This window comes from Candoia aspera, chromosome 6 (assembly GCF_035149785.1).
Source record: "Candoia aspera isolate rCanAsp1 chromosome 6, rCanAsp1.hap2, whole genome shotgun sequence".
NCBI classification, from domain to species: domain Eukaryota; kingdom Metazoa; phylum Chordata; class Lepidosauria; order Squamata; family Boidae; genus Candoia; species Candoia aspera.
In genome coordinates, this window is record NC_086158.1 from 96,825,710 (window position 1) to 96,838,118 (window position 12,409).

Genomic DNA, 12,409 nt, shown 5'->3' on the forward strand with positions numbered 1-12,409 from the left:
AAAGACCAGTTATCTACCATATGGAAGGAAATGAATAAATGAACATACAGATATTATTGGGTGAGATTATATCATCAAAACCCCAACCCTTGGTTGTCTGCTTTTATACTGTATGTATAAATTCTCGAGCAGAAGACCCCGTTTAGCCAGCCGAAGTATGTGCCAGGCTATTACATTTTGCCCTTCACTTCTCATTGAATAAAATGACACATCACCAGTACCTTCTCTCTAGATCACTTACAGGAGAAGCCCTTTAAGAGTTCCTAAATGAATCTTTAAATATTTCATGCTCTCATCTGCAGCTTCCATTATGCCAGCCTAATAAAACATCATCCATGTTTTGCAATGCCAGTTACTGTGTGTAAATGTTGAAATACAATTCCATGTATCTTTCAAAAGGGGGAAAATTTCTTCAAGGATAAGATGGACTTTAAGGTGATTGTAGAAATATGTTAGACTCGACAGGAAAAATGTGCTCTGCTAAGAGAGATGTTAGTTTCTGACTGGCATTTAAAAATAGTAGTGTTGGTGATTAAAAATATTAGACTGTAAATGTTACTGTCAACCTACACTTACCTAAATAAAGAGAAATATCTTTTTATTTATTTTAAAATTTCTATCCCATTTCTCAATTAAATTACCACTTAATTATTTTGTTTTGTTTTGTTTTGTTTTAATCCAAGCAATGGTACTTCACCAGAGAAGCAATGCAATATAATCTTTACATATCATAAAGGTCAGAGAATTGGATTAGGATCAAAGTGTTCTGGTTCAACTCTCTGCTGAACCATCAAATTGAACAAATCATTCTTACTTTGCCAAACCCATTTTTCCAGGGTTATGGTAAGGACAAATAATGGAAAACTGTATATTTTATGTTGAGTTCCTACAAGGATGGGAGGAAACAAATAAATTGTACATATAGGCTCAGTAAACGCTAAGGGGATGGAGACTTAAAGTTTTGCCCACCCCTGCTCCTGGTGAGCATCTGGGGGTCTTCTAGATGTTGAACTCTATCCCAGCCAGCACAGTTATTGGTGAGGAATGTTGGAAGTTGCGATTACACAATATTACACAATATAATAAAGGTAACTCATTTCTCATCTTCATTCAAAGTGATAGTGGAAAAAGGAGATGCCTTTTCGTCTTTGGAATACGATCGTATGTACACTTATGTATTGATGGCTTAAGGAATTTGGACGTATATTATGGACTCTTGTTTGTCGAAGTAGTAGAAGCTCAGGGGAAGAAAGAAATTCTGGACAAATATTCTGCTGCACACAGTAGTCCCGTCTTGAATTACTTCCTTCATTGCAAGGGATAGAAGTTCCTCGTTTTGAAAAATATTATAGGTGGTGGTGCCAGGCAGAGAAGATCTCCTGCGTTGTCTTCCACCAATTCTCATTCAATCTGAGGGAAGTAAACTGGCATTAGAACGTATGCTGGGGCAATCAGTTAAATTTATCTTGCTTTTCTCTTATCAGACAATAAGCCTACCATTGCATATGGTATAGTGTAGCTAACTTTTGTGTCTCAGCTATTAAAGCATGCAAACAAATTACTACAGAAGCCCAGTGAGCATTATGTTTCCCACTATGTCATTGGAATTTACATACAGTTTTAAATTGGTTTTTATTATGCTATATTATTGTATTTTTGCTGCCCAACTCTTTTATTGTTCTGATTATTAGTAGAACAATGCTCAGAATTTGAATAATTTGTGTGGCATTAGAAATTATTTCAAAGGAAAAGAGAATTTCAGATAAATCTTCATGGGTAGAGTATATGTTCTTGCCCTAATTTGTTTTTATGATGGACAAGAGGTATATATGAACATCCTGCCTTTTCTCCAGCTTCAATTAAATTAAGTCTGGGCTGCAAAACTCCAGATGACCACTAGATGGCAGCAAAATTAGAGTTTTCTATACCTTCTTCCTGCCTTCTAGTGGTTGAAGTGGTAAATAATGATGTCTTGCAGCCAGCATGGTGGAGGATCTGGATGAATGAAGTGTCTTGATGTGGTAAGTCAATGGATTTGAGTTTCTCACGTTTAGAAAGTGAAAATTGGACAAGTCTTGGGGTAGCCAAAAGAAAGATAAGGCTGGAGGGCTGATAATATTATGGAAAGGAAATATATAGAAGATGGACTGCATGCTGAGCAAAGTTTAGCAAAAAAAAAAACCCAAAACATAGAGGCATAGACTTTTTAATAGTTTCTAGATAGGCCTTCCAAGCTCTTTGGATTTGCCATCTTTGTTATAATAGGTAGGGCTGCAAAAATATAGACATTTCTATATCCTTTGCAGGCCCCTGTTGGTCGCTTAGATTTTTCTAGCCCGGATCTGATGGCCTGGAATAAGGGGTGTCTGACAAATCTATCAAGAGCCACGAACTCATCAGAGTAGATGAACAGAGATAATTCAGGATATAATACTTCCTTTTCCAGTATGTTTCCAGCCACAGGTTTTCCCTGACAAGAACAAAACATTCTCACAGTCCCTATTTATTTACTTTATTTCCTTCCATTAGAGCCATCCATTGCGGGAATTAGCTGGCTGACCTACTTCAGGGGCTTCATCTAAATGGTTCCAGTTTATTTCCTTTTTGTTTATTGGTTGATTTGTTAGATGTTCCCTTTCAATGCAGGTTGTATTATTATAGTGTTGCTTTATGGACTGATTTAGTACCCCTTTCCAGACACTAAAATGCTCACCTTCATTTTCTGGAAGAAGGCAAAGCGTTATAATTTACTGAAATGCAGTGCTATTAAAAGTTAGCTTCTCTGCCAAGCTACTTTTTGCAAACTTCAACATAGCACAAGATCCTCTGCATTTCCTTATTAATCTCTGGAGTTTTTTTCAGTTCTAGGCAAATAAGCCTCTAATAATTGTGAAGCCAAGGATGTGAATAGATTACAGGACTAGTGAAGAAAATAGTCATTGTCTAGAAAATGTGCAGTGCAGAGGAAATGGGAAATGGTTTGCTCCATAGTCTTAGGACTGAGTCAAAAGCATTTTAGCTTGATTGGTACAAAGCAAGCTGATGGAAATATATAGCCATAATATATATAGTGTAATCCTAGAAATACCAATTCTTTTTCTGTCATAAATTCACTTTAATGTATTATTGCACTTGAAAATATTAAGAGTGCACATAGGAGAAGGCCAGCGAAAGCATGGTGATCTTGATCAAATTAACTATAAGTTATTAATCTATGGCTTGATTGTATTCCTCTTCTTCTTCCTGCTGGGTATCAGCTTCAGCAATTTAATCCTGCTTGCTTTAAATCACACATCTCACCACTAATTGCGAAGAAGCTGTGGTTTAATATCTGTTTATCCTGGCTTAAAATCCACTCTAGTAAAATAATATCAAGCCTCTATTGCTTATTTCAGATATAGTGAGGAACTGTGATTTCATTAAAGTAGGACCGCAGGGCTGAGGCCAATATGTTGGAGCATGTATCAATTTGATTCCTTTTGTGTAATTTTTGGGTAATATTAAGCTCTTATTTGAATGTTTGTGTGTTTTTGCCGTGATTGGACCACACCCTGGTCCAACTTATGGCACACAATATATAAAATATTTGTTGTCTGCTTGGGGAGAAGTACACAAGCTGCATCTGCCACATCTGTACCGCAAAAATCCAGACAGCCATTAGATGGTAGCAAACCATTGAGAGGTTTCTGTATCTCCTGGTTATCTGTATTTTTGTTACCCAGATCTTACAGCTTTATGTATGAAATAAAAGGATTTCACATCTCCAGGAAATTGTTTCATTTTACACTCTCTTTGATGGTTTTCAGCTCATGAATTAACTTTGTATCTCGATTATGTGATGGATATATATCAGAGCTTACCATCTCACTAATAATAAAGTAAATTATGCCCTGGATGAAAAGCTGCTGCTTAAAATAAAAATGAATGATGAAGCACCAATAATATTTTCAAGTTTTGTTTCTTTACTCTGGTCCTTAGACACATAAGCCTTATTCACCATTGTTTATTTCCAAACCAGCATGTTCCTGATGTCACACCGTTACACAGCAAAAATTCATGAAATGTGTAGGGTCAAGTGGTATAAGCGTTATTATTAAAGAATGAATATTTTAATCTCTTGGCAGGTCCCTGTTTGGATTCAGAGTAAACGAAAGAGCACAAAGCAGGAGTGGGGCTCCTGCAGAGTAGTGGGGCAGAAGAGGTAAGTTCCCTAAAGCAACATGAGGGGTGCTAAATTAGTGAAGTGCTTAAAGGAAAGAGGGACAGCCATGATCTCCTGAAGAATCACTGAATGTGGTTGAGATGACATTAAATTGGCAATTGTAGTTCAGTTAAAGCAAGCCAGACTCCTTAAAATAAAAATCCAGACTAGTAGTATGTATGAATGGGCAAGCAGTGGCTAATCGTAGAAGCAAAGCTGTGTTGTTTTGCTGATGGACTTTTGCTGTCCTTGTTTCACTGCCAAAAGTGTTAGCTATCTTTTATAAACTGGCCAAAGCAGTGAAAATTGGCACTCCAAAAGCTGGCTGTTGTCTCTAAAACCCCAGTGTAGCTGAAAGCTCACCATGGGTCTCACTTGCTTTTCAGTGTGTCTTTACCAAAATTCCAGTTTGCTTACAGAGAATAAAAAGAAGAGGTGTTTATATTGTATCAATAGATTTCCAAGGAATAACAACATTAAAATAGTAATTGAGTTGACCCAAGCTTCTTGGGTTGAACATGAGTTGACCCAAGCTTCTTGGCATACAGGAGTATGGACTGAAGTTCCAACTGTTTAGGATTCATTCCAGTGTTTAGCATGGATCGCTACACAATAGATGCACAAAAGATCTGTTTAGAGTAAATTGAAAAGAATACTTATGATTCATCTCCACAGCCTGAATCAATTTACAGCAAAAAGGATCTGAAGTGTATTTTGCTTAAGTATAGCTGGGGAAAAAAAAAAAAAGATTAATTTATGTACACGAAAGAAAGCGGCCTTGAATGTTGAAGTAGAATGCCCCATAGCATGCATGCATGCGTAAACAAACAAACAAATAAATAAATAAGCAAGCATTTCCCACAGCAAGCTAATCTAGACACTTCCTTGCTGGAATACTTTTTGAATGGGCATCTGCAGATCAATTTTAAAAATCATTTCGTATTATCTTGGAAAGTTGTAGTCTAAAAGTAACTAAGCAATGCAACAGCTGTCATTACAGCAGAGAAAGAAAGTTGCATGGGCCTCGGGAATTGCAGTTGCAGGAAAGAGTCCCTCTTTTGAGGGAGATGGGCAGTGATGAAATTTGATAAATAAAATAAAAAGATGGAGAGATTTAGCATGACCCCCCATGGAGGAAAGGTTGGTGAAACTGCAGAACTTGCTGAGATGGATAGATTGACTTCTTTGATTAGGGAAAGGACAATATCTAAATTTATTGGTGACTGGAGACCTCTTATGGACTTTTTTGCATAAAAATGAAAAAAAATGAACTTGTGATTTATGGTTTGGATGATTAGACAGGATGGATTATAGAGGGAAGAGAGACACGATATAACTTTAGAGAGAGAGGTTAAAATGTAAGTGTACTTCTGTGAAGAATATCAGAAGCCACTTCTTTATACCTTTCTATCTTTTTTTATATCTTTTGCTTTTTTTCCTACTTCTACTTTTTTTCTAATTGCACTTTTAGCTTTTTCTGTCATTTCTCTTCCTTCTTCATTTTTTTTCTGTTCTATTTTAGTGTATATTAAATAAACTAAAGTTCTTATTACTGCCAGTAACACTTTTAATAAAAGTTACATAAATTGCAGTTGCAGCCACAACAAAGCTACAGATCTGAAAATGTCAGTATCCTAATTTTATAATCTGAGAATCTAAGATAAAATAAAACATACAGAGATGGAGTAAGTGGGAAAGCTTGTTGAATTGTTTCTGAAATTGTTTAAGATACAAGTTCCACTTGGGGAAATATGAGCATTCTTAGTTTTGTCAGTATTGGATTCATATTTCATATTAAGCCAGGTTCACTGAATTAGCCATATTGCTCTGGACCATGCCTTAAATCATAATTTTACAAACTGCAATAACTTAGTTTGACATGGAAACCCAATTTTGTTCTTGAAAATATTGGCAGTTGTTTTATACAGTGCAACTACTGACATTATTACTTGTACAGTTGTACAAATCCCACAACAGAAATGGTCACCTCCATCAACAGTAGTAAAGGATGCCCCCTAATGATCAATTTGGTGTTGAAAAATATCATCTGATCTGAATTCAAGTGGGAATAACAGCTCTGAATGCCTCCTGTTCACCCAATATTTAAAATAATTAATAAATTCCTGTTGCTCTAAAACTATTGGGCAAAAGTAACAAGAAGCATCAGAGTATGCAATATTTTAGGAATATGAGAAAAGTGTGACCACTGTGAAGCCAAACAGAGATCCTGAAGCTATCCTGAAGCCAAACAGAGATCTTGAAGAGATCCTGAAGACGGAGATCAAGCCAAACAGAGATCCTGAAGACTTCTTGGACATAACCAGGCAGTTTTCTTGGCAACAGTACAAGAAGTGTTTCGCCTTTGCCTTCTCACAGTTCTGACATTCCCTGAAGATCTCCCATCCAAATCCTAAGCAGGCTTGTTCTTGCTTAGCTTCTGAACCTTTATCTTCTGGGGCTTGAAACTCATGTTTTCTTCAATTCAAGTTCCACTCCTGGTGACTATATGAACACAACCTTGCTGGATTTTGGGCAACGCCATGGAAGTGTTTGCCATTGGCTTCCTCCAGAATGTTTGGGACCTCCCAGTCTAGTCTCTGACCCTGGTAAACCCTGTTATCCTCCCATCCAAGTGCTTCCATCCTCAAATTTGTTGGGCTCAAGGCATAATCAGCAGAAGGGCTAAGACGATTCCTTTTGAACTGAAGGCACTCCTCTTGCTTTCCGAAGTGGCACAAGCCAGCAGAAATAAGCACGTGTGACTTTTTGGAAAGTTCAGTTGATAGTCTTGTTTCTTCCATCCTAATTTATCTGTTTGGGTATGGTTCATCCCCAAGGGTCACCCAAGTGCCATACTCCATTATAGCTGAAAATTGACCATGCCGTAAAATAAATGTTGACTCTCTCTCTCTCTCTCTCTCTCTCTGTAGTCCTGTGAAGGGAATTCCCTGCCTTCCCTTCCTCCTGCTCTAATTAAACTTAACGCTATATGACTGAAATTCAGAATGTAAAAAGCTGCTTCGTTTTTTTAATAAAAGAGATACTGAGGGATTTTTCCCCTCAATACTTTCAATAAACTTTCCTATTTAATTAACTTGTTCTTTAGCAAACTTTCTTTACACTATAACTTTAAGTAAATTGCCGTCTTTAAACAATGCACTGTCTGAGCTAGCCTTCCTGAACAGCCCGAAACATGCTTGTCCTAGTAACTTTGGCCAAAGATTATTAAAGTTTGGAATTTAACAGGTCACCTTTGCACCTTTTTTGGCTGATAGGGTTCTTCCAGCATTTGAGTTTCCATGTAATCTCAAGTTGGCTGGATTCAGTTATGATAACCCCTAAGTCTTACTCAAGTAGTATAAAACTAGTAGTAGGAGTGGAGTGGAGTGGAAACCAGTCCTGTCTCTATGAGCCACAGCTCTGATATCATTTAAAGGCTATGCATACATACTGTGAGAACCTGTGTGCATTAACTTCCATGGAATGGATACAATTCATGTACCTTGAATGGTGCAACTTTTGCCCTGCACACATGGATAACTGCTTTCAACATAGTGGTGGACAGGACTGCAACTGGATTAGCATATATCTGCAAACAAAAATTGAATGTCGACTAAAAGTAATCTTCCCCTCTCCCTGCAGATGAAGAGACAGAGATGGAAGATGAATTTTACAAAACTGATATGATCGGTTCTAGATGAATGTGTTTAGAAGATCATGAATGTTCCCTGTTTGCATTAGGATGAGATCTGATCTTAGCAAATCCCAGAATCATTTTGCTTAGAGTAGTTAGGACTCTCCCCCCCCCACCCCCATTTCAAAGAATGATCATTTGCCATCTGGATTTTATTTTTGCCTACATTTATTGTTTATTTATATACTGAATTTTATATACTGTAATTATATTGTATGTTTAGGGCTTTATTGATTATTTTATTGCCAACTGCCCAGAGTTCCTCTGGTGGGAGGAGATGGGCAGTGACAAGTTTGATAAATAAATAAATTAAATAAATAAACAATGAGAGCAAGTCTGAAGATCCTCAAACATGGTTGACCGACTTTGCCATCTTAGCAGCTGCAAATAGACAAAATAGAGGAATAAGGAGGGGTCAGAAGAGGAACTTCAGAACAGTGTTTGCCTTTTAAAATGCAAATATCATCCATGCAATATAAAGTACAGTGTGCTTCCAATTTTAATTCAGATTTTAGAATTCAGCTCTCAAAAGTTTGGACAGTGCCTCGCTAATCTTACCTGATCTTGAAAAGAGAAATAGGGTTTGACTGGTGAGGATTTAGACAGGAATACTTCAGGGCAGGAAGATAGGAAGACAGGAAGGAGACAACATGGGTGTGTCCATGAAGTCATCAGGAGTCAAGCTTCCCTCCAGAGAAACTATTTGGGGAAAGATGTTTCACAGTGGACAGCTATAGAGGCCAGAAAAGAGAAAGGTGAAGTTGGTTTAAATGTATCATTTCTATTAATAAGTATGCCATTTCCCATGGACAGTACTTCCATAGTTTGGAGACAACTTAACCTATTAACAAAATATATCCAACATAAATATTAATACATAAAAATGAAAAAAAAAAATCCTAATCCAGGAACCTGATTCAAATTATAATCTTCAAACTCTCATTTTAGATTACAGCTCTCTTAACCTCCAAACATCAAGAACATTGGTCATCCTAGTTGAGAATTAGAACCCACCACCAATTGTAATATTTTATCTTGTTTTGTTTTTGGTTTATTTATTTTTAATGTGTTTCTGTTTGCAATTCTGGTCAGTGATGGTAATAAAAATTCTAGCTGAGAATCATGGGAGTTGTAACGCATCTATAAGGTTCCACTTGAGAAAATTTCCCAATGTCTTCCTGCCACCCTACCTACCCATCTGCGATTGGAGATTTTAAAGCAATTGTAAATATTACACAAGCTTATTTTTTAGTTTTATTCCATTTAGGTTGGAATGACAAAGATGAGATGTAACTCAGAGAGCATTTAACAACTGGTTCATGCAAATCCAACTGAACTAGCAGATAACACCATTTCATATGCCCAGGATTCAACAAAAATATAAACAAAGAGATCTAGAGCGTGGTTCTCATGGTTAATAACACCAGCCATAGTAATTTACTTCTAAGTGGGTCTGTGGAATGTTATATATATATATATATATATATATATATATATATATATATATATATATATATATTTTTTTTTTTCTTTATGAAATTCAAGGTTGAAGAGAGAGTTGCCTTTTGCTTTGGAACACTTGACCTCAGATATATCAATCTTTCATCACTAATCTTCCTTTTGATCTTAGCTGACCATCAGCATTGGGGATCTATCCTTTGACATCTTTTTTATCTCTTGAAGTGAAATCATTGTTCCTGGGGACTCAGAGGAGTAGCAAGGCTTAGTCAGTTGCTAAAAAAACCAGGATGTTTTTTTGAGAAAAGGCCACAGAACAAAAATTGCTTATGGAACCCAACAAAAGTCTCGCTGTCTTCTGCAGGTCTTCTCCACACTCTTATTCTCCTCTCTGATGCAACATCTCTTCTTCTAATTCCAATCTGCAGGCATGTTCCACACTTTCTGAACTATGGCCACTTTGTTCTTTCCAGCATTTCTCCTTCTTCTCTTTTTAAAATTGCCAATTGACTGGAACAGCCTTAACAACAATTCACTGTAGTAAGTAGAGCTTTCCATGGCCAGGAGAAAAACATTATCACTTGCTAACCTCTATACAATAAACTTCAGCTTAAGCATGGCTACATTAGAAGTTGAAAGAAGGCTGTCTTTCATCTTTCCTGATAATGTTTTACTTCTTGCACTTTCAGCTACTATATTATTTAGCCCATATGATAAACCCGGTTTTCTTAACCTGGACATCCTCCAAAGGTGGGCCAACCCCCAGAATTGCCAGAATTCTGAGTTAAAGTCCACCCCTCTGGAATTGCCCAAGCTGAAGAAGGTTGCACTAAAGCCATCAGCCATGTTGACTCAAACTGGCAAACTCTGCTTGCAGGAGCCTGTGCTCATAGAATTCCTTAAGTGCAAGCAACCCACTTAACTTCTGTGACCTTGAGGTTTTTGCTTGGAGTAATACCAAACTGTCTCTATTTATGTGTTATTAGGAAATTACAAAATAAGAATGCAGCACTGACTGAAAGAGAAAAGCTCTCCAGTACTTACTTTTAGAAAGTTCCACCAAGAAGCTTTGACAGGGATGTGAAGGTACTGGAAGGATAAATCAGCTCTGCTTTATTTTCTGTGTTTGTAGGAAGATTGCAGGTCATTGCATTGTGAGTTTTTTTTTTTTTAATAAGTTGTTTTTAAAAAGGCGTTTTTCTTAGCAATGTTCCCCAACAAACAAAAATTTGGTTTGCAACTTTTGGGCAAAGAAAGCTTATTGATTGCATTGCATAGCCTGCTACAATTTTTTTGCCTCAGCTGAAGGACAAGAGAGCTAGTGGGGCATAATGGTGATTGTGCTGCCCTAGGACTAGAGGGAACGAGATTTGTGTCTATCCTCAACTATAGAAGCTCACTGGGTGACTTTGAACCATGCATCCAGTGCAATCTGACTTGTTGGGTAGTTTCTGGGGCAGGGGGGAATGGAGACAAAAGTGCTATGGAGACTGCCTTGAACCTCTAGAAGAACTGTGGGGTACAAATCTAATAAATAAAAAATAACCCCTTCTTATTCTATGTACAAAGTCTTACTTCAGTAGTGGCTAAGGGATCGCTCTTCCACCATACCTGAAATGATAGGCTCACTGGGGGCTCTGAGTGAGATTCTGTGGCATTGATAACACAGTCTCCAGGTCAGTCTTTCTCAACCTTGGCAACTTTAAGACGTGTGGACTTCAACTCCCAGACTTCAACTCATGGCTGACTGGGGAGTTCTAGGAGTTGAAGTCCACAGTCTTAAAGTAGCCAAGGTTGAGAAAGACTGCTCTAGCTGTTCAGGGAGAATAGCTGGAAGTATCCACTGTGATTCCAACACTGATATCTAAGACAACTGCTTCAATTTACCTAGGGCCGATTCTGTGGGGAAACTCATTTGATTTGTGTTTGAATGCAAACTAAACACATATTTCAAACTAATACGTGCATCAAGCTCAGTTATCTTTCAAAATGTTTCTTCTCCAAGGTAAATCTTGTTTAAGGCAATTGATTTCAGGCAGATGAAGCATACTTAAATCAGTTTGGAATATTAGTCAAGAAAGTCCAAAATCAATCTGGCAAGGTCTAGTCCCTTAATTTGACATAAATTGTATTTACAAAAAAAAAAAAAAACAGTCTGGCTTGCTACTGATTTGTTTGAAACCATAACTATCATTGCTAGAGGGTGTGTGTGTGTGTGTGTGTGTGTGTGTGTGTGAAGTACTTTGTCTTGTAAACTGCCTTAACTTCATATTTGATGTACACAGAATGAAATGCATTTCTTAACACTGCCATCAAATGAATGATTGCGATAATGCTCTCCAAGCTTCTCCATAATTGTAATCATAAACATAAACTTACCATCTTTGTGGATAATCAAGGATATGTGGGAGAACATTAAATCAGCAGGAAAAAAAAAGTTACTCTGGCTTCTGACAAAACTCTAGCTTCTAAAAGCATTGCCCTATTGAGTAGGGTGTTTTTGGGTGTAGGGTGAATTCTTGCAAATTGTTGTTAATGTATGAGGAACCGAATCAAAGGAAGTGAAATAACGGGATTTGGAAGCCTTGCGACATAAAAATCCCAGCAAATGTCATTCCTTTCATTTGATAGCATTCCATTCTTTTATTATGACTACAGTAGAAATATAGTCCAGGTGGAAATGTCAAAATCAAGATCAAAATCCAGACATTAAAGAAAGAAATCTGCAGCAGACAGAAAGATGGAACCCTACTTTTTTTCAATTTCTCCCCTTGTACTTTTGTGCGGGCAACCAAGGGGAAGTTGTAAAGCTGTCAAGGTGACATTTTCCTTCCAGGACATAAGGCTGGAAGGCCAGAAGAGGAGTGAGGTCAAATTCCCTCCAGTGGGTGATAAGATCTCAGGAACAAAGGAACATAGCTACCTGTGGGTGGAAGGCAGAGGAGGAAGTGACAGGGTGTGCCCCATGACACTGTGCAAAAAACTTAGGCCATTTGTGTACTGATGTCATGACACCCAGGCTAGCATGGTGACATCATTGTGGCATATTGTTGTGA